This window comes from Danio rerio, chromosome 9, assembly GCF_049306965.1.
Source record: "Danio rerio strain Tuebingen ecotype United States chromosome 9, GRCz12tu, whole genome shotgun sequence".
Classification (NCBI taxonomy): Eukaryota; Metazoa; Chordata; class Actinopteri; order Cypriniformes; family Danionidae; genus Danio; species Danio rerio.
Window position 1 is genome coordinate 30907367 of NC_133184.1, and position 27770 is coordinate 30935136.

Sequence of the window (27770 nt, forward strand, 5' to 3'; positions counted from 1 at the left end):
CTGTTTTGTGGTTTAGTGTTTTGCTGCTGTGATACTGTGTCACGGTTCATCAAGAAAAAAACAACAACAAGGTGAATCCAATTGCAAGTGTTTAATGACCAATCGTCATAAATCAAAAGGGTGCAAATAGAGCTAGGGATGGCTGACGTGAAACTGATGTTTCGACACAGTGTCGAGATATGAAAGCGCAAGTGTTTCGAAACACTGCACTGAAGCATTATCCAAACACCCAGGTCACGTGACTAAAGTGTTTCGAAACAACTGGGGCCTCATGTACGAAAACTTGCGTTGAAATTAGGGCTGTGCAATTAATCGAAAATCCGAGATTGGTTTAATTTTTGGCTTCTAACGATTATGAAAAACCATGAATTGAGATAAACGATCATTGCATCATATACCTCCCCCTTTCCAGTTGAACACATTTGTTGCTCTTAAAAGCACGAAAGACCGCATGCTTATGTGTGTGTGCGGTGCGCACACACAGTCAGAAGCATGTGGTCTGCATTCGGTCTCATTCTCACACTGAGACGACCAAAGCGCAGACATCTAAAGTCATCTTAACGTGATCGCTTTAATGGTCAAATAGGTGTCAAAAGCAGTGTTTAGTGATTATTCATATTAACCCTCATTTGTGTAATAAAGTAGTTGAGAATCAAACACGTGAAATCAAAAACACGTGAAAGAGAAACCATTAAAGTGACAGCGCGCAATTCCTGCTGCCGCCTGTTTTAATTATTAAATAAACAACAAGGAGAAAATTTTTGCAGCTAAAGTAAAAGTGTTTTTCTTATGGTGAAGATGCTTAAAGGACAGTTTGTTTCATATTTTTATTATATTGTATTTATTTCTCTTTCCTTTGCAGGGTGGAAAATAAGTGTACATATGCAGTTGAAGTCAGAATTATGAGCCCTCCTGAATATTAGCAACCCTTTTCCTCCCCAATTTCTTTTTAATGGAACAAAATAAAACAAATAAGCCTTTCTCCAGAAGAAAAAATATTAGAGGAAATACTGTTAAAATTTCTTGCTCTGTTAAACATGATTTGGGAAATAATTAATTTTAAAAAATTCTCAGGAGAGCTAATAAGTTTGACTTCAACTGATAATCGTTTTGAATAATTGTGATAACAATTATGACCAAAATAATCGTGATTATGATTTTTCCCAAAATTAAGCAGCCCTAGTTGAAATCATACTAAAACATTTTTGCTGCTAACCCTTGCAGTAAAAAATGTAGATGTATGAAACACTGGGTACGCCGAATCCGATGCATATTCTCTTTGTATTCTGAATTAACGTGAAGCTGAGTATGTGCACGAGCGCAAAACCCCTCCCTGCCTCCTCCATTGGAATATGCTAATGACTCTACTTTGGCAAAACCAAATGAAAAAGTAGTCCGGAACCCTCACCGCTCCACTAAATCACTTGAAGGTTAAATTCTGTGGTTTAATACCTCAATTTGCTTAACTGTTCTTTGCTGAAGCTATTCCAGTGCAATACATAAACAATGAGCCCTAGGTGTCACTGTGGAGTGGGGTTTCGAAACAATTCGAAGCTTCGACACATTTGCTTCGACTAATTCAGTGTTTCATGAAGCGTCGCTTTGCCTAGCACTAAAAAGAGCCCAAAACAAAATAACAATGATCAGTGTAGTGGCAGAGTGTAAATAATATATGGCAGAGAAGTGTCCAACGAGAGTCCTGACAAAACACAGACAGACCATGAACAAACAAAAACGTACTGATAATCAAGTAATACAGTCGCTCATAAATAGACGTAACTGAATAAATCTCAGCTAGTTGCTGATCAGAACAGCTGACAGGCATTACATAATCACCCACGTGATCAAAACACATGCAACACAGACACACGGAGGAAAACACAACCACGTGACAACAGCAAACACCATAGTATACACCACACAGGTCCACAACAGTGACATGCTGCTTCTTCAATCAACTAAGTTTTTAGTCAAAGGCTACTCTAGCTGTGAGAGCATCCAGCCCTATAACTTAGCGTAATATTGCTTTTTTTATTTTTTATGATGCATTCTATAATCTGCCTTTTTCCACTTACATACACGCATTACTAATTAACTCATTGACATAAATAACATCATGAAGTGCCAAATACTACACAAATGTATTGTAAAACTATTAGTGTTATCATTCATTCCTTTATTTTCTCATTTTCTTTTTGGCTTAGTCAAGTTATTTATCAGGGGTCGCCACAGCAGAATGAACCGTCAACTTATCCAGCATAAGTTTTACACAGCAGATATCCTTTTATTCATTGAAACATCCTTCATTTATTACATAACATTAACTCTGTCTTTGTCTTGTTTCTCTTCTGTTTTTTCTTCCCTGGGTACCAGTGTTTTTGGTCTTTTTGATATGGTGATCATTTATCTTGCATCTATCATCACAGTCAGGTAACTACTATAAATAGTATGTGTAAGTGCAGCTTCATGGAGGAGGAACATGAGGGAGGATTTATTATGTGTCTAACTTAGTGAGCCTGGAGAGCAATAAAATAGTTTTGTTTGTATAAAAAAATTCCTTTTCATTTCCTTTTCTTTTTGGCTTAATCCCTTTATTAATCAGGGGTCACCACAGTGGAATGAACTGCCAGCTTATCCAGCATATATGTTTTATGCAGCGGATGCCCTTCTAGCAGCAACCCAACACTGGGAAACACCAATACACTCTCAATCACACACATACACTACGGCCAATTTAGCTTTTTCAATTCACCTAGGTTTAACCAATTAGGGTTGGAGCAAACTGCAGAGCTGTGCAACAGCTAAACTAGGAATAGGGAAACTGCATTTCCCTATTCCGCCTATCCTAGCTGGCTCTGCCTGCTGCAGCAATAATACGGAAACAAAATTCCTAGATTATTACACTGGAATGAGAGTAAAGGTCCTTAACATATCAACCTAAAAAAACAACTTTTCTGTATTTACATTGTTTACTAAAACTATAGGAAAATTAAGAGTCAAGCTTTGAAGAGGAACATTAACTCTCTGAATTTTTTTATGTGCACAATGTTAATCATCCAATCCAAATCAATGATTTATGCTAAGCTAAAAGTGCTTCTGCCATACCCAGAGCACTTTTAGCTTAGATTAGCATAAATCATTGAATGTGTGTCTTATTGGGGTTGGAACTAAACTCTGCAGGACAGCGGCCCTCCAGGACTGAGTTAGGGCACCCCTTGTGATGACATTCTATTGCTTATAAGATGACTTATCTGTCAGGGTTCTGCCACTCTGGTCTTGTAAATTCTTGTTTTGGTGGCAGATCTCGGACACTACCCGTGTCTGGTCCTGTTTCTGTCTCTGTGTGCGCGCGCGCAGTCGTGGGTGTACGCAGAGTGTGCGCGCTCCTGCTTGACGCGGCCGCGCGCGCGCTCTGCGTCCCTCAGACGCGTGCGCTCTTGTACTCGTGTTTGTGTTTTCGTCTGTCAGCAGCGTGGTGTTTCATTCCCAGCGTCTCAGTCTTGTTGGTTTCGGTTTTGGTCGGCGCTGGGATGAAGCACGCATGCTGCGTGTGTGAGCGCACGGTGAGTTTTCATTCATCGTGTGCTCGTGTCTTGCGTCTTTTGTCAAAGCACGTGGCCCGGTGTTTACATTGTGGTCACGTGCTTTTGTCGTGTGCTTCAGTGTTGTGTTATGTGAGCGCATGGCTTGTATTGTCTCTCTGTGTCATGCGCTCTCCCGTCTATTGTCTAGTCCCACCCTCCTTGTTTACTCATTATTAGTTTGTCATGTTCACCTGTGTGTCAATTTACTTTTGCTTTATAATCCCCCTCATGTTTTCAGTCCTTTGCGAGTTCGTCATCATATGTTGTCGATGTTTACCTGTCCTGCTGTGTCCAGTCCTGCCTTGTCCTGCCTGCCCAGTCAAGTTTGTTTGTTTGTTTGATTTATTGTTTGTTGCAGTAGTTTTTTCCCCCTCGGGGTTGTTTATTTTTGCCTTTTATTTTATTTTATTAATAATAAATCCTACTTCCCTCTGCGCTTGGGTCCTCGCTCCTTTTTCCCTTTACCGGAACGTGACAGTACGAACTCGCCAAAAATGAGGACCCAGCAGAGTGAAGACAGCCCCTTCTCCAGCCGCATACTGCAGCTCATCAGTCTGCAGTCGCTGCGGCAACGTGGCATGAAGGTGGAAAGTTTTGCGGCTAAATTTTGTGTGGCAGCAGAGGGGCTGGGGTTTAATGATCAAGCCCTGGTGAACCTCCTCAACTATGCCCTTGACAAGCCCCTCAATATCCAGCAGATGCTGAAGTCGGGAGGGCTATCTTACCATCAGTTTGTGGAGCATTTGGTTCATCAGGCTGCTCATGGCGAACATCCCAATCCCAGCTCTCTGTTGTACTCTGCTCTGCAGCTAAAGGAGAGAGTGATCCTTCAAGAGAAGAGGATCCTTTACACCAGCGCCACCTCCCAACACATGTCCAGCCCGCAAGGGCTGACCCGCACTCAAAAGCGGAGGTTAAAGAGGAAGACCTCTGCTGCAGTGTCGGCTCCAGCCCCTGAGCGCCCTCCAGTGTCGGCTCCAGCCCCTGAGCGCCCTCCAGTGTCGGCTCCAGCCCCTGAGCGCCCCTCAGTGCCGGTCCCAGTCCGGCTCCTTGCCCTGCCGGCACCACCCAGACGTCTTGCCCTGCCGGCACCTACCAGACGTTTAGCCCTGCCGGCCCCAGCCCGGCTCCTTGCCCTGCCGGCCCCACCCAGACGTCTTGCCCAGCCGGCCCCACCCAGACGTCTTGCCCAGCCGGCACCACCCAGACGTCTAGCCCAGCCGGCCCCAGCCCGGCTCCTTGCCCAGCCGGCCCCAGCCCGACTCCTTGCCCAGCCGGCCCCAGCCCGGCTCCTTGCCCAGCCGGCCCCAGCCCGGCTCCTTGCCCTGCCGGCACCTACCAGAAGTTTAGCCCTGCCGGCCCCACCCCGACGTCTTGCCCTGCCGGTCCCAGCCCGGCTGCTTGCCCAGCCGGCGCCACCCAGACGTCTTGCCCTGCCGGCCCCAGCCCGGCTTCTTGCCCTGCCGGCACCACCCAGACGTCTTGCCCTGGCGGCGCCACCCAGACGTCTTGCCCAGCCGGCGCCACCCAGACGTCTTGCCCTGCCGGTCCCAGCCCGGCTGCTTGCCCTGCCGACGCCACCCAGACGTCTTGCCCTGCCGGCGCCACCCAGACGTCTTGCCCTGCCGGTTCCAGCCCGGCTGCTTGCCCTGCCGGCGCCACCCAGACGTCTTGCCCTGCCGGCGCCACCCAGACGTCTTGCCCTGCCGGCACCAGCCCGGCTCCCTGCCCTGCCGGCTCCCCTCTGGTCTCCAGCCCAGCTGGCTCCTCTCTGGTCTCCAGCCCAGCCGCTTGCCCAGCCGGCTCCCCACAGGCCTCCAGCCCAGCCGGCTCCCCACAGGCCTCCAGCCCAGCCGGCTCCCCACCGACCTCCTGCCTTGTCTCCCCTGATAGACTTTCCCTGGGTCGTCCCTCCTGCTCCTCCCTGGTGTTCCTCTCTTCCACCCTGGATGGATCCTCCGGCTCCACCCTGGTTCCCTGCCGGGGCTCCCGACCCGCTGAACCCACCCTGGACTGTCCCTCCTGATCCTCCCTGGTTTTGCCCTCCCATCCCTCCCTTGTTTGTCTTGTTGGGCCTGGCTTGACTCCCCTCCCTCCCCCCCTTCATGTTGTCTCGCCTGTTCACCTCCCTGTCTTGTGTTTGTTGATGTTACCTGTTTTGTTGTCTTGTGGTGTTTCTTGTCTGTCTTGTACCTTGTTGGATGTTCCCTTTAGGGACGCCAGGTGGCGTCCCTTTTGGGGGGGGGGTAGTGTCAGGGTTCTGCCACTCTGGTCTTGTAAATTCTTGTTTTGGTGGCAGATCTCGGACACTACCCGTGTCTGGTCCTGTTTCTGTCTCTGTGTGCACGCGCGCCGTCGTGGGTGTACGCAGAGTGTGCGCGCTCCTGCTTGACGCGGCCGCGCGCGCGCTCTGCATCCCTCAGACGCGTGCGCTCTTGTACTCGTGTTTGTGTTTTCGTCTGTCAGCAGCGTGGTGTTTCATTCCCAGCGTCTCAGTCTTGTTGGTTTCGGTTTTGGTCGGCGCTGGGATGAAGCACGCATGCTGCGTGTGTGAGCGCACGGTGAGTTTTCATTCATCGTGTGCTCGTGTCTTGCGTCTTTTGTCAAAGCACGTGGCTCGGTGTTTACATTGTGGTCACGTGCTTTTGTCGTGTGCTTCAGTGTTGTGTTATGTGAGCGCATGGCTTGTATTGTCTCTCTGTGTCATGCGCTCTCCCGTCTATTGTCTAGTCCCACCCTCCTTGTTTACTCATTATTAGTTTGTCATGTTCACCTATGTGTCAATTTACTTTTGCTTTATAATCCCCCTCATGTTTTCAGTCCTTTGCGAGTTCGTCATCATATGTTGTCGATGTTTACCTGTCCTGCTGTGTCCAGTCCTGCCTTGTCCTGCCTGCCCAGTCAAGTTTGTTTGTTTGTTTGATTTATTGTTTGTTGCAGTAGTGTTTTCCCCCTCGGGGTTGTTTATTTTTGCCTTTTATTTTATTTTATTAATAATAAATCCTACTTCACTCTGCGCTTGGGTCCTCGCTCCTTTTTCCCTTTACCGGAACGTGACAGTACGAACTCGCCAAAAATGAGGACCCAGCAGAGTGAAGACAGCCCCTTCTCCAGCCGCATACTGCAGCTCATCAGTCTGCAGTCGCTGCGGCAACGTGGCATGAAGGTGGAAAGTTTTGCGGCTAAATTTTGTGTGGCAGCAGAGGGGCTGGGGTTTAATGATCAAGCCCTGGTGAACCTCCTCAACTATGCCCTTGACAAGCCCCTCAATATCCAGCAGATGCTGAAGTCGGGAGGGCTATCTTACCATCAGTTTGTGGAGCATTTGGTTCATCAGGCTGCTCATGGCGAACATCCCAATCCCAGCTCTCTGTTGTCCTCTGCTCTGCAGCTAAAGGAGAGAGTGATCCTTCAAGAGAAACGGATCCTTTACACCAGCGCCACCTCCCAACACATGTCCAGCCCGCAAGGGCTGACCCGCACTCAAAAGCGGAGGTTAAAGAGGAAGACCTCTGCTGCAGTGTCGGCTCCAGCCCCTGAGCGCCCTCCAGTGTCGGCTCCAGCCCCTGAGCGCCCTCCAGTGTCGGCTCCAGCCCCTGAGCGCCCTCCAGTGTCGGCTCCAGCCCCTGAGCGCCCTCCAGTGTCGGCTCCAACCCCTGAGCGCCCTATAGTGTCGGCTCCAGCCCCTGAGCGCCCCTCAGTGCCGGTCCCAGTCCGGCTCCTTGCCCTGCCGGCACCACCCAGACGTCTTGCCCTGCCGGCACCACCCAGATGTCTTGCCCTGCCGGCACCACCCAGACGTCTTGCCCTGCCGGCACCACCCAGACGTCTTGCCCTGCCGGCACCTACCAGACGTTTAGCCCTGCCGGCCCCAGCCCGGCTCCTTGCCCTGCCGGCCCCACCCAGACGTCTTGCCCAGCCGGCCCCACCCAGACGTCTTGCCCAGCCGGCACCACCCAGACGTCTAGCCCAGCCGGCCCCAGCCCGGCTCCTTGCCCAGCCGGCCCCAGCCCGACTCCTTGCCCAGCCGGCCCCAGCCCGACTCCTTGCCCAGCCGGCCCCAGCCCGGCTCCTTGCCCAGCCGGCCCCAGCCCGGCTCCTTGCCCAGCCGGCCCCAGCCCGGCTCCTTGCCCTGCTGGCACCTACCAGAAGTTTAGCCCTGCCGGCCCCACCTCGACGTCTTGCCCTGCCGGTCCCAGCCCGGCTGCTTGCCCAGCCGGCGCCACCCAGACGTCTTGCCCTGCCGGCCCCAGCCCGGCTTCTTGCCCTGCCGGCGCCACCCAGACGTCTTGCCCTGCCGGCGCCACCCAGACGTCTTGCCCAGCCGGCGCCACCCAGACGTCTTGCCCTGCCGGTCCCAGCCCGGCTGCTTGCCCTGCCGACGCCACCCAGACGTCTTGCCCTGCCGGCGCCACCCAGACGTCTTGCCCTGCCGGTCCCAGCCCGGCTGCTTGCCGTGCCGGCACCACCCAGACGTCTTGCCCTGCCGGCGCCACCCAGACGTCTTGCCCTGCCGGCACCAGCCCGGCTCCCTGCCCTGCCGGCTCCCCTCTGGTCTCCAGCCCAGCTGGCTCCCCTCTGGTCTCCAGCCCAGCCGCTTGCCCAGCCGGCTCCCCACAGGCCTCCAGCCCAGCCGGCTCCCCACCGACCTCCTGCCTTGTCTCCCCTGATAGACTTTCCCTGGGTCGTCCCTCCTGCTCCTCCCTGGTGTTCCTCTCTTCCACCCTGGATGGATCCTCCGGCTCCACCCTGGTTCCCTGCCGGGGCTCCCGACCCGCTGAACCCACCCTGGACTGTCCCTCCTGATCCTCCCTGGTTTTGCCCTCCCATCCCTCCCTTGTTTGTCTTGTTGGGCCTGGCTTGACTCCCCTCCCTCCCCCCCTTCATGTTGTCTCGCCTGTTCACCTCCCTGTCTTGTGTTTGTTGATGTTGCCTGTTTTGTTGTCTTGTGGTGTTTCTTGTCTGTCTTGTACCTTGTTGGATGTTCCCTTTAGGGACGCCTTTTGGGGGGGGGTAGTGTCAGGGTTCTGCCACTCTGGTCTTGTAAATTCTTGTTTTGGTGGCAGATCTCGGACACTACCCGTGTCTGGTCCTGTTTCTGTCTCTGTGTGCGTGCGCGCCGTCGTGGGTGTACGCAGAGTGTGCGCGCTCCTGCTTGACGCGGCCGCGCGCGCGCTCTGCATCCCTCAGACGCGTGCGCTCTTGTACTCGTGTTTGTGTTTTCGTCTGTCAGCAGCGTGGTGTTTCATTCCCAGCGTCTCAGTCTTGTTGGTTTCGGTTTTGGTCGGCGCTGGGATGAAGCACGCATGCTGCGTGTGTGAGCGCACGGTAAGTTTTCATTCATCGTGTGCTCGCGTCTTTTGTCAAAGCACGTGGCTCGGTGTTTACATTGTGGTCACGTGCTTTTGTCGTGTGCTTCAGTGTTGTGTTATGTGAGCGCATGGCTTGTATTGTCTCTCTGTGTCATGCGCTCTCCCGTCTATTGTCTAGTCCCACCCTCCTTGTTTACTCATTATTAGTTTGTCATGTTCACCTGTGTGTCAATTTACTTTTGCTTTATAATCCCCCTCATGTTTTCAGTCCTTTGCGAGTTCGTCATCATATGTTGTCGATGTTTACCTGTCCTGCTGTGTCCAGTCCTGCCTTGTCCTGCCTGCCCAGTCAAGTTTGTTTGTTTGTTTGATTTATTGTTTGTTGCAGTAGTGTTTTCCCCCTCGGGGTTGTTTATTTTTGCCTTTTATTTTATTTTAATAATAAATCCTACTTTACTCTGCGCTTGGGTCCTCGCTCCTTTTTCCCTTTACCGGAACGTGACATTATCAGCTCAGGTTAAAAAAAAAGAAAAGAAAAAAGAAAACACTAGAGCTAGATCTAGAGCAAATGGGTTTTGCTGAACCAGTCATACATCACCACTTAACAGCACAGTTTTAAAGACTTCACTCATTCAAAGCATAAATGAAAGTATTTCAAAGTTAAATAAAGCAGCCTTATTCATACAGCACTGATGGGGAAAAGTTCTGAAACACTGGACAAGAACAATCAGAATAGAAGACTTAAGGGGTAATGCAATATAATGATTATATGTTTATTTGTTTCATTATATTTGTTTTTAGGTTATTGTTTTTTTTTTAATATTTTCCATTTTAACTACATTAAAAAATAGGTTCATTACAAAAAATATATATAAGCTGAATTTCATTAAACAAATAATGTTACTTTTAAGGCTTAGACCCTTTATTAATCAGGGTTCGCCACTGCTGAATGAACTGCCAACTTATCCAGCATATGTATTATGCAAAGGATGCTCTTTCAGCTGCAACCCTATGCGAACACTTGCAGCAAACCTTTGCGAACACGGGAAGAACATGTTAAATCCACACAGAAATGCCAACTGGCCCAGCCGAGGTTCGAACCAGTGACCTTCTTGCTTTGAGACGACAGTGCTACCCACAGAGCTGCACAAATGCACTACAGTTTATAAGATATTGCATTTCTGCTTAAACTTCTGCGTCTGAACTCTCAACTCAAGCTTCTGTCAAATGTGAATTTCAAGACAATATAATTAATACTACATGTGCAGCACTATATCAAATTATATGACTTGAGCCCTGTGACTTTCATTCTTCACCAGAAGACTAAAGTTAATTTTTTAGCTGAACTCATGATCCTTGTCACATTCTGAAGCTTTGAAACTTATGTTAAGACTTTGTTTGAAACCAAGTCACATCAATTCAGCAGAGGAAGCTCTGTTATTATATGTCATAACAGTTTCAAAATGTTCAGAAATTTCAAGTTTAGTTATTGGAATAAAAAGTGGTTCAGCTGATTCCAAAAGTTCTTTTCTCCTCAGTCAAAACAAAAATAATTAATCCCTGAGGCTATTGACAACATACTGATGTCTTATGAAGTGAAGACAGTTTGTTTCACTATATGTCAATATATTGTCAAGAGTCTTGCACTTCGTGTTACCTGTGTATGTATTTTCAATTTCAGAAATCAACATGGACCAAAAGTACTCCTTCAATTTCTTATTAATGACCTCCTGAAATGTAAGATAGTCACCGATGTCCTGGTCAGCCTTGGTATGAGTAAATTTGCAGTGTACATCTTTCATCTTGGATGAACTATATATCTAAAATGTGTTGCTCACTCAAAGTTATCGTATTGTGCTTTCACTCCATTCCTTTTCATTGAATGGAAAAGAACATCTTTGAGATACTCAGAGAAGAGTCCTTCTCAAGTTCTCCATTGAAGCCAGTAAGACGTGTGGGACAGGAGTGAAGCAGGAGTGAAGGATGACATATTATTCAATAGTTCCATTCCCTCTAGTGTTCAAAAGAAGTGCATTATGTGCAACTGAATGTGTGTTGGAGTGGTTATCAAAGGGTTTGTGGTGACTTTCACTCCCGTCTCATTTTGGGTTGCTTATTGAATCTGCGAGGGAGTGTGAAGAGTTGTTCTTCTAAATACCCTGAAGAAATGAAATAAATTAATCCATTCTCTCTCTCAGTAATGATAAAAGAAAGGTTTTCAATTAATGTAACAATATGTAAGAAGGGTATTGGAGGTGTCATTTCTGCCTGATATCCTTCCTCAATTAAATTCATTTTCTCAGCCGTGCAAAGTAAAGATAGACTTTCGAACACTGCAAATTAGCCATTATTCAGAAGGATAGGAAAGTGCAGCTGGGCAAAAATAAGTCATTTATATTAACTAAAAAAAACATCCATTAATGTGCTGCCTTTGAATATTTTTTAAATCTTGAATGAAGTTGGTCAGAAGTTGTCAAGAGCCTATTTAATTTGATGTACTCCTTAAGATCATGTCTTACTCTGCCAGATTTTTGGGGAATTATATGCTGAAAATCAAACTGGCATTTATGACATTCAGGATCAAATCTGGTTAACAATTATTTCATAACTCAATTCCCAATTAGGACTGCAGTTGCTCTTTCTATTGTACTTGGTTCAACTGAGACAGCAAGAACCTTTTGAATGAATTACTGATTACAGGCCTACACATTCAACCATAATGAAGAAACTCTCTCACAAAATAAGAGAGCAGGAGATTCAGTTTAAATCTCTGATTATAATGGGAGTTTTTATAAATGTGCATAAATTGTCCCAGAAGAAATGTGTTTTGTCTGAATAGGCTTACACTGTAAAAAATAAACGTTATTTTACAGGTAATTGTCTGTATTTTTTTACAGAATTTTTCAGTTTTTTCATTATACAGTGAAATACCTGTTGTTTTACAGATATGTTCTGTAATAAAAAAAAAATCTTACATTAAATTTACAGCTATTGCTTGTATTTTGGTATTACATTCTTTTTCTGTTTTTTAAAGGAAATGTACTGTATTTTAAGAGAGTAACACATAATTTGACGTTAATATTTACAGATTATTCCTGTAAAAATAAACTATAAAAATAAATGTTATTTTACAGATAATTGTCTGTATTTTTTTTACTGAATTTTCCTGTTTTTTCATTATACGGTGAAATATATTTTTTTACAGATATTTTCTGTATTTAAAAATTCCAACATTTAATTTACAGGTAACTGTTAGTATTTTGGTATTACATGTTTTTTCAGGTAGCGCAGTGGGTACCACGATTGCCTCACAAGAAGGTCGCTGGTTCGAGCCTGTTCGAGGCTCACATGCAATTTTTATACAATAGCTCATTCAAATAAATATTTGTAAACAAGGTTGGCACTGCAGTTGCTGAATAAATTATAGCAAAGCTGCTAAAGATGCAATATGGTGAGCATGTTGGAATAGGTTTTTATGTGCTCCACATGTTATAACATGGGTTATTTGTCCAACTTTAACTGCCAGCTGTTCACAGGATAACGTATCAACTCGAACAAGTTTCCACATGTGGTCACATGAACTTCATTCGTGGTCACGTGATGATTATGTAGATTAACGTGACTTTTCTGTAGCCTGTTAAAGTGAAGATTAAATTGAAGTTATAAATGTCAAATAATAGCCTAGTATTTTAGGCCACATACTGCACAGTATATGCACTGTAAAATACAAAAAAATGATATTTAATTATTATATTTATTTTCTATAATATTTATGATGTATGCTATTATACTTTTCTCCTAGTGACTAATCACACATATTACTTGTGCATGCATGTTATGACCTGTAAACATTTTTCTAATCAATCTTTACAGTTGCAATGTGAAGTCGACAAAAAGTTAACTAAACATATGATAGCAGGGTGTAATCAGACCGAGCTCGGCTGCCCTTCGGCGCCTCCGGCTCCGAAGTGTTATGCGGGCCGAGTGCGGCACGCAGCTCGCTCGCGCACATGCGGTTGTGATGCGGCTGTACAGCACTGGCCCGATTCCAGTCAACCATATCCGGCCCGAGTCTGTCTGTCCGGGCCGCTTCTTGCAAGGACTCGGCTGATGGCAACCGATTAAATTCTTATTTTATCTAGTAATCTGTTAGCTCCACGTTTAATGATAATTTGAGAAAATATTCATGGTAGGACAGCAACAAAATAATAAGAATATTTAGTGTGGATGGTCTAAATGTTTAGACGCAAACAAAACAATGCTATTTATAAATGGATTATATATATCACCTAGAGAAAAACTGAAAAATGCGCTTATTTTCGAGACGGCACGCTCCTGTGCCGACTGTTTTTTTAAAGCAGAAGTTGGTTTCATAAGAAACACATGTAAGAGTAGATGAGATATATCCAGCTGCAGAAACTCAGTAAAGCAGTAAACTCCTGATCTAAACTCCAATCCAGGCGGTGGCGGTAATGCTCCAAAAAGCTGGTTGCCGACCGCCATGAAGATCACAGGAAGAATAAGAAGTTTGTTTGGTTTTTCAAAACTTTCACGTGGATTCCGGTCAGAAAGGTAAGGTTTTTACTGCTTGTGTACTGTATACGTTGCAAATTTAGAGCTTAAAAGATTTTTTCACAGTGTTTAGTTTTAACAGTGTTTAGTAATTTAAAACAATTTGATACGAAATGTAACTTCCTTTAAGAAACACGACTGGAGCTAATGTAAGTTATGCTAGCGCTAACGTTACAAACACGTCTGAAAGTTCCTGTTCCTTTAACACAATGTTAGACTGTAACGTGTTTAGTAACTGACAACTATTTTAATTATTTTAAAGAAACATTAAACGAATTGGTGTGTAAGCTAACGTTATATGTTATACGTTATGTTATTGACAAAAATTCTGATTCTGATAAATTCTGATTTAAATGAATGGGTAACAATATTTGTTGGTTAAGTCTTATTGTTCTTGTTTAGCAAAGGTTAGTGAGGTCATTTTGCAGCACACCACGACCAAAGATGCCAATGGCACACTCTTATGAACATGTGAATAGCAAATATAGTTAGGTGCTTAAAGACTGATACATTTTCAACATAGATTGAGCTTTTCAGACTTTACATTACTAATTGCTTCACAAACAGCTGAAATGGTTTATTGTTATTGGCTATCATCATCATCAAACATTTTTCACAATGGTAGGTTAATCTTCATGGGTACAGAATAATGCATGTGCTTGGCCATCTTACAAATCTATGTCTCAGATTCATAAGGCTGTCACCCTGCATGAATCTACTAATAAATCTTGTGCAACCTTCAGTGTACTGATTATTTACACTATAGGTATTATAGGCATTAATTAACTTTGATAGTATTTCAGGATTTGAACTTTTCTTTAAGGGAGGTTAACAACAATGTGATGTTTCATTATAGATGCATATGAGGAAGCTCGACTCAAACATTCACAAGCAACTGTGATTTCTGACTGGCAGACAGATGAGGATGATGATCGCCCGTCATACACCTAAAGAAAGAACAGGTTTTTTTGCAATTATTTTAAACACATACTGTCAACATAATGTCATTGATCTATTACAACCAGCGAGTTTTGCCCTGGCACTATAATAAAAAAGTGATGTTTTGTTTTGTAAATGTATCTGATCAAGGGACATTAAAGACAACTATACCGTGATGAAGAAAAATTACTTGGAACAAAGAGGCTGAATAAAAGGCAGGTATGAAGATTTCAGAAATAAATGCAGCACCACAAGTACCATTACCATCAATGACTATGGCAGAAATCTTAAGACCACAATCAAGATGCACAGATACTGTACATTCCAGTACACCTATGAACATTTACAGTCCTTGTTCTAGTGCAGTTGGAGATCATGACAGAACTCATTGCAACTCGTCATGTCTTTGTAAGAAATCAAGACATCACTAAACTTGTAAAGGCTTAATGCAGCTAGAAAATAAAGATAAACTAGAGAATATCAGTAGTGTCTAACCCACTGTTGTATTTACACAAGAATAAGCTACAGGTTGATTTATACTAATTTGTTATTTTTCTTTTTTAGCAGGACTGAATGAAGATTTAAAATCACACAACGTCATAAAGCAGCAGCTGGGCCTGAATCTCATAAACCAGCAAAACCAAAACAGACGTGATGAAATTCCAGATGTAAACACATTTGACCTTCCTTTGTCCAATTTTACTTGGGAAAGCTTAAATCAACTAAAGGAGCAGCCCGAACAAATGAAGAAACTGGTAAGTTCAAGCTCTTGCTAATATCAAAGTGTTTTAAGTCTATTTGTTTTATTTATTTATTTGTTTGTTTGTTTGTTTGTTTGCTTTGTAGGTAGGCTACTTTGGAATCATTGGTGTTTTGCATTAAGCAGTTGGCCGTATCCTGGAAAAGCTTTTGGTTAACTCCTTGGCTAAACAAATTAACTGGAGCGTGCCAAATTAAAAATTAGCCTTTCATGCACTCCTCCTTAATACTGTCGGAGTCAGTAAGTTGGTTTTGAATATACATTTTAATACAATTAGGGGCCGTTTCATCTGTGCATTTTTTTGAATTATTAACCAGAGGAACAAAAAATCTATATATAGTCCCATTTAGGTTTTACTTATATGAGAGCAAGCATCTTTCTTTAATTTTTTTAACATTAGTACTTGTTCATTACTAATTATCTGTTTATCTTTTAATCACAGATGCAGTGAGATCAAAATACCACGCCACTGATAAAGAGATTGAAAAATGCATTACACAGTGGCTACAACTTGCTCCTGACAGGGATGAAGGAGTGAAGAAGAGAAAGCTAATGTGTCAACTGTCTACATCACTATTCTATTCTGTTTTATTTTTAAACAACATTTTAAGTGTATTAAGATGTTCCCTGATACTTGAGCAATTTGTTTCTTTTCATTTGCATATTTTCATATATATATATATATATATATATATATATATATATATATATATATATATATATATATATATATATATATATATATATGAAATGTGTGTGTGTGTGTGTGTGTGTGTGTGTGTGTGTGTGTGTGTGTGTATGAAATGTATAATCATCTCAATCATGTCTTGCTGTTTGTGCAATTTATTCTGTTCAAGTTTATTTAAAAATAAGTTTGTCTTTATACTTCTTTTTTTGTTTATTATTATTTTAATGTTTTATTGAAAAATGTTTCAAGATGTTTCTTTAGAATTTGTCAGTTCTTTTTACAATTTTGACTTGTATATTTTACGGATTGTCATAGGTATTTGTAAGATGTTTCTTGCTATATCTTAAATTGATTTCTATATTCAGGTTTATATAACATTTTGCTGTTTCAAGATGTGTCTTGTACAATTTTTTTTAATTCATGTCTATTGGGAAAATAGGGTTGTTTTTTAAAACTTGTGTGTATGTGTGCAATTGGTTGTTATATCAAGTATCAATGTAGTCCCAAAAGGTTTTATAAGGTATATAAATACTGAGTCGCGCTAGCTCCGTTATAAATATTACATAATTAACTTGTGTAATTAAAGTAATAACACGTATAATTACAGTAATAACCTGTAAAACTACCATAATAACTTGTATAATTACATAAATAACTCGTATAATTACAGTTATAACATGTATAATTACAGTAATAACCTGTAACTGTAAAACAGAAAACTACTGTTTTTTAACAGTTTATCTACATCTTTTATTCTAACAGTTTTTTTCTGTATTTTTACGGTTTTTCTCTGGCACCCCTGCTGCCAGAAAATAACCGTTTTTTTACAGGGATTTTTTTTTTACAGTGTAGTTTGCATGAGTATTATGTTAATTCTCGATAATAATGATCACTGTCATTTCATCATACCATTACACTATTAAAAATTTATTTACACCGTATAATTGACATAGAATTGTAACTTTAAAGTTATTAATTTTCCTTTGCACATTTTTGTACACTCTCACAGCAAGAAGGTCGCTGGTTCGAACCTTGGCTCAGTTGGCGTTTCTGTATGGGGTTTGCATGTTCTCCCTGCCTTCGCGTGGGTTTCCTCCTGGTGCTCCGGTTTCCCCCACAGTCCAAAGACATGCGGTACAGGTGAACTGGGTAGGCTAAATTGTCCGTAGTGTATGAGTGTGTGTGTGGATGCTTCCCAGAGATGGGTTGCGGCTGGAAGGGCATCCGCTGCGTAAAAACTTGCTGGATAAGTTGGTGGTTCATTCCGCTGTGGCGACCCCGGATTAATAAAGGGACTAAGCCGGCAAGAAATTAAATGAATGAATGAAGTTCAGCCAAGTAAAACGTTGATACATAAGTTATGACAATCAATCAATTAATATGTTAAACAATATTTTCAATCATACTATTAATAAATATTATTAAAATATTAAGTTGTGATAACTAATTGGAGCAATAATCCTTTACAATATTAATGTCTGTCATTGTGAACAGAATTGTTAAAAATTTGATTTTGAACAAATTTGATTATAAAGTTGTAAAAATGGTCTTTATGAAAGTTAAAAACTAACCATGCACACACTGTAAAAAATTTTATTCCAAAGTCAAGACACCAAATATTTTTATGTTTTTACTTATTTTAATAAGTTGATCAGGTTTCAACATTTTATTAAGTTACACAAATATTAACTGAATATTTTAGTCAGTTTAATTGATGTAAGTTGAGATGACTAGACAATTTAATTTCATTCAATTAAAAAAATATGGTAACGAGGCTGAGTAAATGGTAAGAATTTCTATTTTTGAGTGAACAATCCCTTTAAGAACCACTGTTGTATCATAAGCACACACAATGTCAAGCATTAACTATACAGATATGATGTTTAGATTAGGTCTATTACTCAGAAATAACCAACAGAGGCTCATTCTGAAAACTTAACCCTATATACATTTCTGGAGATCTTGAATTATGTAGCCACATTGTAAAAGAAATCTGTTGTTTAACTTTTTTTCAGGCAACTGGGGTAAAATAACAGACGTTAAATTACAGAAATTTACTGGAAATTTAAATGTAAGAATAATTCTGTAATTTAACAGCCATTATTTTCAGGTAAATTTCAGCAACTTAGCAGCCGTTATTTTCAGTTTTTTTTCTGGCACGCCAGCTGCCAGGAAAAAAATGGAATGGTCTGGCAAAGAACCATTCCAGAAATTGGGTGCGACAAAAACAGAAGCCAAAAATCAAACAAGTAAATAACTGGGTGAGAATGTGGTAAAATCTAAAAATGTGGTAAAATCAGATGAGGGCTTTTCTTCTCCTGGATTGCCTTTAAAATCTGTCGGTTGGGTTAAGGGAAGTCTTTGGGTGGGTCAGTTAGTGCTTTTGAAAACACTATTGGTTGGGTTTAAGGAAGGAGGAGGGTGGGTCAGTCGATCGGTCAGTCAGTCAGTCAGTCATTTAATTGGTCGACAGCGGGCTCTAGTGGATTTATGCGAGAACAGCAAGCATGAATAGCACTCGCAAGAGAAATTTCAGATCTTAAAAAGTGCACACATCAACCTCTGGGGGATTCGCAAAAACAAAAACTGCAAAAAATAAACATCTGGCGCTCTCTAGAAATGTATATAGAGGTATGTTTAGAATGAACCTGGGTTGGAGATAAACCTATGTCCTTTAAACTACTTAATATGTTGAAAAATATTACATAACAGAAACATAATAGCAAGCTATTTGTAGAACATCTCGTCTTCCACTTCATTCAATTTCCACTGCCCTGACATTATGAGGCAGTAGACTGCTCACTGCACTGACATTATGAGTCAAATTAATATGAAAATGATTGTGCGACATATGTAAACATTTGGGTAACTGAACTCAATGTAAAGGAAATCATATGTTTATTAATGTGTCCAGTTATAGCTGTGCTATTGAGTCTACAAGTGATGGTTCTCCTGCAGTATATAATTAAATAACAGTCATGCAGCTCCATTAGCTAGAGTGAGACTACTGACAGCATTAGTGAGAGCGAGATGGTCAAACATGCTTGTCCATTTCTAAATCACAGACAAGAATTTCCAAACTACAGATTGTATGATCAATGAGTGTTTTAAGCACAGTGTGGAAAAAATACATATATTCAAAGATTGATTGTTATAATGATGCTGGTCCACCAACTGAGCATGAGTTAATTACAATTCTGGTAGATATTGCATGCAGAGAAAACTGACTATCGAGTTTTTCAATTGTATACTTTAATGGAAAACTGTGTCTATATTGTCCAAAATAAAATAAAATGCGAATAAATAAAAAATATCTTCAATTAAAAAGTAAAGAAGAGGAAAAAGCTCCCTGCGTCTACTTGCTAGTACATCAGGATTGTTTTTGAATCAAAGAGGAATTCAAAATAAACTTTGCTTCATTATTGATGCTGAGCCACAAGCGCAGCACATCGTACATAATCATTACAGTTAATATTCATGTCAAGGAACCGAGAGAAAAGCATGTGCATTGTAAAGAAAAAAAGGTGCAATACTTTTACCTGTTCTAAGCCTTAAAAGGTTATTCTGCCCCCAAACTAAATATTCTGTGATTATTGATTCAGCCTCATGTCATTTAAGGTTTGTGTGACTTCCATTTATTTTCAGAACATTTTTATGAACTCTGAAATATTGAAAATTTTCTGTTCAAAGTCTGTTCAAAACCTTCGTGATGAGATAAAAAAAAATAACTACAAAAAACAAAACAGTGTATTCAAAGTCTTTCAAAAAGACATGATTGCTTCACATGATGGACAGATTTAAAGTCCCCCAATTTATTTTTTCCCAATATTTTCTTTCACAAACACTGTAAAAAAAAAAATCTGTTAATTAACAGTTTCCGCATTTTGTGACTCATAAGTGCTTTCCAAATTGCATTATGGGACCTTGATCTCTGCTCTGTCAACTTTTGATGTTGAAAATTAAATTCTGCAGTTTAAAAAAGTGATTTTTATAGACATTTTAGTAGTTTGAATAATATAATCTATGAGAAATATTATATACTGTATTGAAATAAATCTGTAAAACAACTGAAAGTGTACTAGCAGTTTATTACAAGGTTTTTGTAGCGTAATATACAACACCAACCCACACATTATAGCACTTTAAACTATTAAACATGTTAACAAATGTCACTTTTTTTACTTTTTAAGGTTAAAAGTTATTGAAAGATCAAGATCCCATAATGCAATTCAAAAGCATAGATAAAAAAATAAATCACAAAATACTGAAAGTTGCTAAATTACTGATATTTTCACATTGTAGCATATATATTGTTGTTATTTTTGTATATGTAACTGTAATTTGAAAGACGCTGACAACTGAGGTGCAGATCCAAATGCAAGGATCATTAAGATATTGGTCAGGCAGGGATTGCAGGGATTATTATAAGATTGGTACAGATCATCCAAAAGGTACAATCATAAACAGGTGATTGATCAGTCCTGGCGGCAAGCAACAAAAACAATAAAACAAGGCAAAAGGTTGAACACAGCAAGGCAATGCAAGACAAAAAGGCTTTCACTTGAGAAAATATGTTGTAATGTCACAATAACCAGAAACAAGACTCAGCACTGATACATGCATGTGTGTGTGTGTGTGTGTGTGTGTGTGTGTGTGTGTGTGTGTGTGTGTGCTGTATATGTAAATGGTCCTTGTAATCACTCTGTAATGATCCTCCAGCTGTGTGTGTGCAATCAGCTGAATCCGGAACAGGTGCATGTGAGCGATGCATGACTGGATCTATAGTTCATGCCAGATTTGTAGTTCTATGGCAATCTGCATGTTTATCAGCAATCTACTATGATTAGATCGCTGGTGATTGTGACAGTAACATGTCTATAAAGCTGTAAAATAAAAATAAAAAAAATCGAAGTGAAAATCAAATGGTTATTTTCTCCAAAAAGAATAAACTGATACTGAACTGCTGAAAAAAGTCACCAGCAATTTTAGTTTTCACTTTAAAACCTGTTTGAACACATTTTAGTTTGTTTTTAATCATTTTCTTTTTTGCTTTTATTTTCATATAAAACTTTGAATTACCATTGCGTATGAAACATGCTACTGTATATAGATGAACTTGCCTTGCCTTCACTTCTGTAACTGACCAACATGGATCTGTAACAAATTGTCTTTTAAAAGTTCACACCTAGCTGATGATTGATAATAAAGCATATTTGACATATTGTCCCGGGAGCTCAGAAGATCCTCAAGCATTGGGCTCCCTCCAGTTTTATCGGGAGAGAGTGGAGTCTGAGCTCAGATAGATCTCGAGAGCTCCCCTTAATTCGTTTATTCAGCCTATTTTATTATTTCTCAGGGGTTGCCACGGCAGAATGAACTGCCAACTATACCAGAATATATTTATGTGGTGAATGCCCAGTGGTAAACACTTGTAAGTGCCAATTTGGTTTATAATTTAACTTCTAATGCATGTCTTTGGACTGTGGGATGAAATCCGAAGTACCCGGGAGAAACCCACACAAGCACAGCCAACTGACTTAGCTGGAAATCGAACCAGCAAGGCAACAGTGCTAACCGTTGAACCACCGTGCTGCCCTGTGCTAGTGAATGGGGTGGGAGTGGATGGGGTACTCTTCAAGACAAAATTGGTAAGGAAATCTGGTAATTCATTCATTCATTTTCTTATTGGCTTTGTCCCTTTATTAATCTGGGGTCGCCACAGCGGAATAAACCGCCAACTTATCCAAGATATGTTTTACGCAGCGGATGCCCTTCTAGCCGCAACCCATCACTGGGAAACACCCATACATTCTCATCCACACATATACACTACAGACAATTTAGCTTACCCAATTCACCTATAATGCATGTCTCTGGACTGTGGGGGAAACTAGAGCACCCAGAGGAAACCCACCTGAACATGGGGAGAACATTCAAAATCCGGACAGAAATGCCAACTGATCCAGCCGGGGCTCGAACCAGTAACCTTCTTGCCGTGAGGTGATCGTGCAACCCACTGTGCCACCATGAGGACCCGAAATCTGATTATGTACATTTGAATTCATCTGATTGGTAGGACCAGCCATGGTCAATTTTAAGCACGTGATCTTTTTGAAATTAGTTTAGAAATAAACTTCACTTAGCCTTCAATGACTTCCTGTAAAAAATATGTACTTTGACCCACCCTCAAACAGTTTAGATGGTTTGTGTTCTCAACATCCTGACAAAAAACATTTATTGTTAAGATAAAATATTTTACTATGGTAACTTGTCCAATTCAACACAAAAAAAAATCCATTATAAATCACACAAGCTGTGAAATGAGTCTCTTTTCACCACAACTGCACTTGTTGCTTATGACTGAATTTGAAAGAGTGCAAAATTCACTGAATGCTTATGAACTAAACAAAACTCCAGCATTTTAACCAGTACAGTACCTAATCTGAAAGCATCTGATTGACCATTGAATTCATAAGCTTAATCGGTTGCTTGTCAAACCTATGACTAAGAAGCATCCTGTCCAAGTTGTTATGGAGATGAAGGTTCAACATTTTCAGCTAATTCTTCCAATTTTTCATTATCAAACTGGGGCTCAAATTGATGAGTTAAAATTGGCACAATAATAGGTGGTTGTGGGGTCGAACAATAATTGGAGCCCGGTGCCAATCAGAGCAGCAGAGAATATTAGAAACCCTGAATCTTCAAATAAATCACAAATCTTTTAAATACCACATACCAATAACAAATCATATCAGCCTTAAATCCTACCAGTTTTATATTTAATCATTTATAAGTAATTAATCAATTAAGTTTTAATGAGGACTGAAAATAAAAAATGCCTTATGTTTTATTGTTCATAATTAAGCAGGTTTTCTTTTGCAGATAAAATAACACAAAAATAAGATTTAAAGGGACAGCTTGTAACCTGAATTGGCTTGTTCAGGTGTGTTTAATTAGAGTTGGAGCTAAAAATCTGCTGGACACCGGCCCTTCAGGAACAAGTTTGGTGATCCCTGGTCAAATACTAAGTCAATAGCTGCATTTTTTTTTTTTTTACAGAAGAAAGAAACTTAAACAGCTTTACAACAAGAGGAGCATGAGTAAATGATGACAGAAGATTCATTCCAAAATATTACATGGCCACAAGTATTATGCACTACAGTTTTTCCCCAATCTGCAGTAAAACATGACCCTCAATTAAGAAGAATTAAATTATAAAATAGATGAATACTACATTTTCTTTCTTACAAAAGCATTTGTAAGACTGAATGACCAGCAGAATTTTCTCTAGTCCAGAAAATGGCAGCAAGGTTTGAAAGTTCTTTTAAACATCATGTCCTCCCTTGAAAGGTCTGTCTTGTTCATTGTCAGCATCAGCCTCACAAAATGATTTCCTTGCCTCCTCGTACCTCAAAAGAGTCACTGTCAACTTATCCGTCCATAAAACAGTCCGTAAATTCAGTCTTCACCTATTTTATGACACATCAACTTGTGATAATTGCTAGGTAGGGATCATGTTTCAGAATTTGATATCTTAAAACTTCATGCATTGTAATTTTGACGACTCTGAGTAGTTCTGAAAAAACGGTGGCAAAAGATATTAAAAAGTTCCTTATGATTTCATTCTTTGTTTAACTTTTAATGTTTCACCATCATTTTAACAATCTTCTCTTCTCAACCTGTCTTTAGCCCCGCATTGAGCATTTCTTGTCCAACGGCCTCAATTTTGCAGATTCTATAATGTTTATCCTTCTCATCTGCATCATTGACTTGTCAGTGAGTTAAATCTTGTTTTTGGGACATTTTAGTACTAAAAGTAATTGTGGAGAGGTAAGCATGATCGAATACCCAATAAAGGGGGAGAGCATGCTCAGAGCCCGGCGGCTAATCAGCAGGCCAATCCGAAATAATAAGCAACACCTGTTTATTCTAGTGATTGGACCGGAGAGACACCCGTCTTAAGGAGAACGGGAGGAACAGTCGGGAGAGAGAGCTGAACGACGGCCACATAGTGGGAGCTGTGCAGTACAGTTGTGACTTAAAAAATAAAATCTGTTACTTACCTCAACGCCGACCCTGTCTTCTTCTTCCCACACAAAGAACATTTGTTACAGTGGTGCCGAAATCCGGGGAAGAAGAAGAGACCTCGCCGCTAAGATGACCACTCCGTCAACCAGTCCATTTGCAGAAGTGATCCAGGCGCTCGCGGTCCTCCACCGTGAACAGCACCAGGAGATCCTGGACATACGAGCTGAGCAGGAGGAGCGCTTTAAGGTCCTGGTGGAGGCCCAGCGCGAGGACCGCGAGCTCGTCCGGAGCATGCTGAAGCAGGGGATCCAGCCCGGAGCAACATCAGCCACCCACCCTCCCATCACACTACACATAATGGGGCCGCAAGATGACCCGGAAGTCTTCTTAGACTTGTTTGAGAAGATGGCAGGAGCGTGTGGGTGGCCCCGGGCCGATTGGCCGGTGAGAGTCATCCCGCTGCTGTCGGGCGAAGCCCAGACCGCCGCACAGCAGCTACCGGCCGAGGATCTCCTGAATTATGCGCACCTGAAACGAGCCATACTTCAGCGGGCCGGTCGCAATCCGGAGGAACAACGCCAGCGCTTCCGGTCGCTGAAGCTGGAGGAAAGCGGTCGGCCCTTCATATTCGCCCAGCAGCTCCGTGACGCCTGCCGCAGATGGCTGGTGCAGGATGACCGGACCATCGATCAGATCGTCGACGCTGTGGTACTGGAACAGTTCATCGCCCGCCTTCCCTCCCGAACATCGGAGTGGGTCCAGTGCCACCGACCAGACGATCTGGAAACGGCCATCCAGCTGGCGGAGGATCACCTGGTAGCGAGGTCCAGGGTTGGCGAAGTAACCTCTCTCTCTCTCTCTCCCCCAGTCCCTCCTCTTTCTCTCTCTCCTCCTATCCCCAGGCCCAGATCGAGGGGACCGCCCATACCGACTCCCAGGAGGCGGAGGCCCGGAGCCCCAGCGCAGCACGCATCGCTGGGGCACCTATCGGGATAGAGAAGGGGAGGCACGTGGCATGGGCGGGCCTACAGCAATGACGGGTCTCTCTCCGGCCCAATCAGTTGGTCCTGCTGCCCTCGGGGGTATAACGGGAAGGTCTGGGCCGGCATGTTGGCATTGCGGGGGGGCGGATCATGCACCAGAGAACTGCTCCGTGATGGAGGTGGGTGCATTGGTCCGCCTGCCCGATGTGCCAGCAGTCGCCCCCGGTCGCGACGGGCTATAACGGATACCTCTGAGTATTAAAGGGGGTACATATCAAGCTTTGGTGGATTCGGGGTGTAATCAGACCTCCATCCACCAAAGCTTGCTTCAAGACCCGGCTTTGGATATGAGCCGCACGGTAAGGGTAAGGTGTGTACACGGGGATGTAATTCACTATCCGCTAACGGCAATAGACATTCAATTTCGGGGGAAAAAGCATAGAGTGGAGGTAGCGGTTAACCCGCACCTTAAACACCCGCTAATTCTGGGAACTAATTGGCCTGGATTCAATAGATTATTGGGAGTTTTATGTGCGGGTGCTTCTTGGAAGAAGAAATCGCTGGATAGGGGACGTGTCGCTCAGCTGGGGGAATCCCAAGCAGTGACGTCACGCGCTGACTCAGGGGAAGGGCTGGGAATTTCCCGGTGTAAAGACTTTCCCCTGGAGCAGTCGCGTGATGATACACTAAAACATGCACTCGAAAGAGTGCAGGTTATTGATGGGAAAATCCTCCAGCCTGATCGACCCCTCTCCTATCCGTATTTTGCGGTTATTAATGATAGGGTGTATCGAGTGACCCAAGAAACTCAGACAAAAGAAGATACAACCCAGTTATTAGTACCAAAGAGCCGCCGGGAAATGCTTTTTCAGGCGGCTCATTCTAATCCTATGGCCGGACATTTAGGTCAGGCGGCCACACTAAATCGCCTCATGACCCGATTCTTTTGGCCGGGCATTCACGGTGACGTCAGCAGATGGTGCGCTGCATGCAGTGAATGTCAGCTGGTAAATCCGCCGGCCACCCCAAAAGCGCCGTTGCGCCCTTTACCAATTATGGAGATCCCCTTCGAGAGAATTGGTATGGATCTCATCGGGCCATTAGAGCGATCCGCACGCGGGCATCGGTTTGCATTAGTTCTGGTGGATTATGCAACCCGATACCCGGAAGCAGTCGCGCTCCGTAATATCTCAGCAAAGAGCGTTGCGGAGGCGCTGTTTCGCATCATCTCCCGTGTGGGAATCCCCAAGGAGATTCTCACTGATCAAGGCACCGCGTTCATGTCACGCACGATGCGCGAGCTTTATGGATTATTGGGCATTAAATCTATTCGCACCAGCGTCTATCACCCACAAACAGACGGGCTGGTGGAAAGATTTAATCGCACGCTTAAATCAATGATCCGTAAATTCGTTCACGAGGACGCGAAAAATTGGGATAAGTGGTTGGAGCCCTTATTATTCGCTGTGCGGGAGGTTCCCCAAGCCTCCACGGGGTTTTCCCCCTTCGAGCTTCTCTATGGCAGACAACCCAGAGGGGTTTTGGATGTTGTTAGAGAGGCTTGGGAGGACGAGCCTTCTAATAGTAAGAATGAAATTCAATATATCCTGGACCTTAGAGCAAAACTCCACACACTGGGGCGGCTCTCTACAGAGAATTTGCTTAAGGCTCAGGATGACCAACGCAGGCGATATGATAAGGGCACTAAACTCCGTAAATTTTCACAGGGAGATAAAGTACTTGTACTGCTACCCACTTCCAGCTCTAAATTACTCGCCAAGTGGCAAGGGCCATTTGTGGTCACACGACGAGTCAGTGATCTCGATTACGAGGTGGTTCGTTCGGACAGGGCTGACTCGTGTCAGATTTATCACATTAATCTGCTTAAGCAGTGGAGGGAGCCGGAGGAAGTGGCGCTGGCTACGCTTGTTACTAACGAGGATGACCTGGGGCCGGAGAGCTCCGGCCGAGAACGGCCGAGCGCTCTGGTCACCGGGGGCGATCATCTCTCAGCGAGCCAGCTCCTCGACATCCGGCACCTCCAACGTGAATACTCTGACGTGTTTTCGCCCCTGCCCGGTCGTACTAACCTGATTCAGCACCATATCGAGACCGAACCGGGCGTGGTCGTTAGGACCCGGCCGTATCGCCTACCTGAACACAAGAAAAAAGTGATTCAGGAAGAATTGAATAATATGTTGAAAATGGGAGTAGTAGAAGAATCCCACAGCGACTGGGCCAGCCCGATTGTCTTGGTACCTAAGACGGACGACTCGGTCCGGTTCTGTGTGGATTATCGCAAGGTGAATGCTGTGTCGAAATTCGATGCTTATCCAATGCCGCGTATTGACGAGTTGCTCGACCGGTTAGGTGCTGCTCGATATTACTCGACATTGGATTTAACGAAGGGCTACTGGCAGATCCCCTTATCTCCAATATCCCGCGAAAAAACAGCCTTCACTACGCCGTTTGGATTGCACCAATTTGTGACGCTCCCGTTCGGGCTGTTCGGGGCGCCGGCGACGTTCCAGCGCCTGATGGACAAAATACTCGGCCCTCACGCAGCATATGCCGCTGCTTATTTAGACGACATCATCATTTACAGTAATGATTGGCAGCGGCATATGCAACATCTGAGGGCGGTGTTGTCGGCGCTGAGACGGGCCGGGCTCACGGCCAACCCACGGAAGTGCGCAATTGGGCGAGTGGAGGTAAGGTATCTGGGCTTCCACTTAGGTCACGGGCAGGTGCAGCCCCAAATTGATAAGACTGCAGCCATTGCAACCTGTGGGGGGCCGCTATTGCACGCTCCTGATTTTGCTCTCCCCTTTATTTTACAGACGGACGCGTCCGATCGGGGTCTGGGGGCGGTTCTCTCCCAGGAGGTGGCAGGAGAGGAACGGC

The 27770-nt window shown here is 43.3% G+C and overlaps 1 protein-coding gene across 6 annotated transcripts in view; it reads right to left on the reverse strand.

Moving 5' to 3' along the window:
* The window catches only part of pth2ra (parathyroid hormone 2 receptor a), a 199896-nt gene that overhangs the window by 112574 nt on the left and 59552 nt on the right, over positions 1-27770 (reverse strand).